Consider the following 5014-nt stretch of genomic DNA (forward strand, 5'->3'; position numbering starts at 1 on the left):
TTTGATATTGTGATGTTAGAGTTTGCATCTCCAGACGGAAAATTTGTGATGCCAGGTTCGGTGTGCGCCAGGGTACGAACTTGGGGCCCGGTCTGTTGATCTGTAACAATAAGAACATTTCCTTTAATTGTTATTCGTAACATGTTTTAATTAGTTGCATATGTCCATATGCATAAAAGGTTATTTTTTTAAATACTTAAATACCAAGTTATTTTTTCCGAAAATCTGATGGCAAGTTTCGTATACAGACCTAATCTATCACACAGATATTTAAACTAATATTATAACTAGAAAGAAGTTTATTTAGTTCATAACTGTATATTAGAAATGTAAATTTCAAAAGGATTTTTTCATGTAATATATTTTTCGAATCTTATTATTTTATCACTATATTTTCACCAGTTTAGTTAACCAAATGTTTCAATAAAAAGGGTGTATTATTGTAATCTGTTTTTTAAACCGCTGACGGGTTATCAGTAGCCGATGATAGGTAAAAGTTAGGTCAATGAAACCACGTTAATGATATCTTAGCCTTTACGAATAAATAATTGGAAGAATATATCTGTAATTCTACATGTTGCGACAACTAAGCACCAGTTAATCATCCATAACAAAGCATTCGACAAAGTTTATGTTGGTGTGTCTTTATTGTTAATACAAATGACACAGTTCTTTTAAGGAAATGATAACAGTACTTTGGGGAAGGTGTGGTTAGTAATGATAGGACTTAGGGTATCGTGGACGAAAGGGTAGAACGGAATCTATACAAAGTTATCTATACTTATACACAAGGTAAGTCATGAAGATCAGTAAAGACAAGGATAAGTTAATTACACAGTGCTAATTCCAAATAAACAGTTTATACTACTATTGGAATATACATATACTACTGATAGAAGTAATGATTTTTCTAATGTTATAGTAACTTGTCTAGTATTTTCGACGTATATGAAAAATTCATAGAAAATACTAGAATCATTTTTAAGCAATGAGAATGCAAATGTTTGAATGCAAGGGTATAGTTAAGAGTTTGTGGTGGAAAGGATTAAACTGCTTTACGTAGTGACTGATGACTGGTGACAGGTCAGTCGTATAGGTAACCCAGGAGAATTCATACAGTGTGATCTAGTCCGAACCCAAATATAGCTTGTAGTATCCCAAGGTTAGAACCCTAACAAGAGTATTAACAAACTAACAGAAATACTTAATTCGTAGATGCACAATATAAATGTAGAAAACACTAGACTATCAATATAAACAATCATATTCCACGCACATCATAATTTTAACCAATTTTTCCTCAATAATCGAACCTGCAACATTTTCTATATAAGATGATCTGCCAAACCGCTACACCACTTACTTATTGAGGGTTTTGGGCTATCATGCTAAGACTCGTACTGTGACCTATACTTGACATTGTGTGCGCCCTTTTTCAAAATTCGCCATCTAGAGTAATCGAGCACAAGAAGGATATTTTAGGAGCATGAGGAAACCTCTGATACTGCTGAATAAAATAAAGCTACGGAATCTTTACCATCACCTATCATGTGAACTTGACCATTTTTTACTATATGACTCATATGTACGTCCTACCTTATTGTGCAATGGTGTTGGAATATTAGATAATGTATTGAAATTTCTATATATGGAAAGCATACAATGAAACTAGTATTGTTTATCACTGTATGTATAACCTAGAAAAACCCTTGCAGGAATGTTGCAGGACGGCGCCGATGCTCTAACAGTTTGCTATCAGAATCGCTTTACCTCTGAGGGTCGTGGCTTCGGTTCTCGAATGAAATTAAATATTAGTCGAGTGTATTCTGCGTTTATTATATTGCTTATTCGATAAGACCGCCATTTGTACCTTATTACTTTGTGTTCTTTGTAATTTGCATGTGCATTAAAGAGTTTGTAAATAAATATGTTAAATGTATTTTTTTACTCAGTGACTTCGTCTACACAAACTTCATCCCCTATTTCAACCATTTACAAATTATTTTATGACATAAAAGATAGCCTATATGCGACATACCAAATTTTATTACAATTCGTTCAGGCGTTTAATCGTAAAAGTAAAACTGACAGTCACATAAGGTTACTAATTTAATAAAAAATGCCTGTTATCTTTTTAATTTATCAATAAGATATAAAAATTCACATCTTTCCAATTGTTTCTCTTTCAATCTGTATCTTAAGACAACCTCAACAGGTATTTCATTCTAGAATCAAAGTAAGTCATCTTCCTTCCGTATAGCAAGGAAGATCCTCTGTGCGTGAGTGGATGAACTCCCTGTCGATGGCGAGCGGTGCGATGGCAAAAAGTAGCCGTGGGCATCATGTCGAACAAATCTTCAGAACACAGTCCGTTGTATAAGGCAGAACATATAAAGTTAGAGTTGGTTATAAAGAAATAGGTAATTTCACACAAGCAACTCCGTATATATCTAGTGTAGAACACAAACTGTAGTATGGTAATATTATTTATAAGCAGAAAATGAGTATCTTTAGCAAGATAAGAGGTTAATAATATTAAAATGTATGTATACAAGGCATTTCTATAACTAGTTTCTACAATGACGTATAAAAGTGTTTAAAAGGATGTATAATTTCTATATAAAAAGTAAATGTAACTGGCAGCCTACAAATATGTGCGTTGCCATGTCCGCAAAACATAATAAAAAAGAAGTTGAAAAAAGAATAAAGAGTTGTTTGAGCTATTGTCAGGTGCTTGGACCTGTAGCAATGCGACCTACGTGTTTCTCTCCCTGCCCACACAAATCTGGTAGAAGCCTGTTAGTGCAGATTTAGATACACGTTCTAGTATAGAACTTACTGCAGTTCCAGACAGGTCGCTGGTATACCTCTCGCTCTAACTTAGATTGTATATGAACTAGTTTTCTTTTCAGTTGTTTTTATTGGAGATTTTGGGCTATTGTCAGGTGCTTGGACCTGTAGCACTGCGACCTGCATACATGTGCTCGCCCTTTTTCAAAGTTCGCTACCTAGACCCGTCAGGGACAAGAATAGAAAGATATTCTTAGGAGCGATGGTTACTTTCCTTCTTAACTTTCCAAATGAGATATTTGGTTTATGCATGAGAGGGCTACAGCCACATAGGATGTGTAGTAGCGTTTCCTCTTCAGTCTGGCAGAATCTGCAGATTTTAAAAGGATACTCCTCTATAAAATTACAATGTAGGTATTCTTGAGGATTCGATCTCTATTCAGAGACGTAACATCTGCCCTTACTCAAACGCGATAGCAATATTATCAATTGATATTTAACCGTAAATATTTCCGCTTTACTTCCCTTACTCTATTACTATAATTTTTTTTTTTATATCATAATTTGAGCGCGTTTGACCGCAATCTCACCTGATGTTAAGTGATGATGTGGTCTAAGCTGTTACACGCAAGCTCAAATAATAAAGATAAAGGTATTTATTTCGTTATTCTGAAAATTCATTATAATTCGACAACCTCGGTGGTCTACTTTAGTACACCGCTTTATGTCCGATGGTCGCGGGTTCGATTCCTCGCACGGTACAAACAGATGTATTCGTGAGTATGATATGTATATAAGTTGTCTAGTAACTATAACACAAGCTCTGTTTAGCTTGGGACTAGATGGCGCTGTGTGAATACCATAATAAAAACCTGCAATGTTATCCTTACTAATATTATAAAAGTGTAAAGTACGAATGTTTGTTACGCTTTCACGCAAAAACTACTGAACCGATCAACATGAAATTTTGTACACATGTTCTTGGAGGTATTAGATTGAACTTAGGATACTTTTGATTTAAAAAAAACATAACAATAAAATATCAACATTTTGTTACTTATGTACTACTAGTAATGAAGTTATGCGAGCGAAGCCGGGGATAAAAGCTAGTTATTTCTATAATTCCATGATGACGTAATCGTCATGGCGCTTTTCATATATGTATATTGTAAATACCAGGTGGTTCATCAGTTTGTTTGTCATTGTGTTCCATAAAAATAATCCCTTTTAAACAATTTCCTGTGTGAATGTACCTGTAATTTATACAGAGTGTCTTAGAAAGTGGTATGCTTAATCACGCCGAGGGACTGCGTCGGGTGTCTAGCTAGTCTAGCTCAACACAAAGAGCACTATTCTATTTTTATTAATACACTACTAACTACTCGCCCCGGCTTCGCACGGATGTACATGTATTATATATATAAACCTTCCTCTTGAATCACTCTATCTATTAAAAAAAACCGCTTCACAATCCGTAGTTTTAAAGATTTAAGGATATATGAGAGCGAACAGACAGCGACAGCGACAGCGACTTTGGTTTATACTATGTATATCTATGACGACCTCGGTGGTCTAGCGGTCAAGCACACCGCTTTACGACCGATGGTCGCGGGTTCGATTCCTCGCACGGCACAAACATTTGTATTCATGAGTATGATTGTTTGTATCGGTCTGGGTGTTTTCTATGTATAATATGTATGTATTTACAAAAAAAAAATATCTATGTATATGTATCAGTTATCTAGTACCCATAACACAAGCTCTAGCTAGTTTAACTTGGGTCTAGATGGCGCTGTGTGAATTGTCCTGAGATTATTATTATTATTATTTTTTATTATTATAATAATGATAGTCGGCCGGGGTTGCCCCAGGGACAGAAACCGGCGTACAATACCGCTTTCTGCAGAGTGAACCGCCCCGGAATAATTAATAAATATATATACAATTAGTATAATAATGATATTGCCCCATATACAGAAAAATAATTAATAAATATATATACAATCATAAGTACGAAAAGACGGCCTTATCGCTAAACAATTTCTTACCGACAACCTTCAGGTGATAACAATAATCTTTAAAAACTTTTAAACTCATCCACGCTTGGTTAAGGCCCGCCGTATTTGAACGTATTACCCCCGTAATATAAAACATATATTGTTGGAAACTGTTTTATAAACCTTTTTTATTGTCTATAATTTTTGTAACACTATATTGTTATATA

The sequence above is a fragment of the Achroia grisella genome, unplaced genomic scaffold (genome assembly GCF_030625045.1).
Source record: "Achroia grisella isolate CSIRO2021 unplaced genomic scaffold, CSIRO_AGI_Agris_v1 utg2716, whole genome shotgun sequence".
Classification (NCBI taxonomy): domain Eukaryota; kingdom Metazoa; phylum Arthropoda; class Insecta; order Lepidoptera; family Pyralidae; genus Achroia; species Achroia grisella.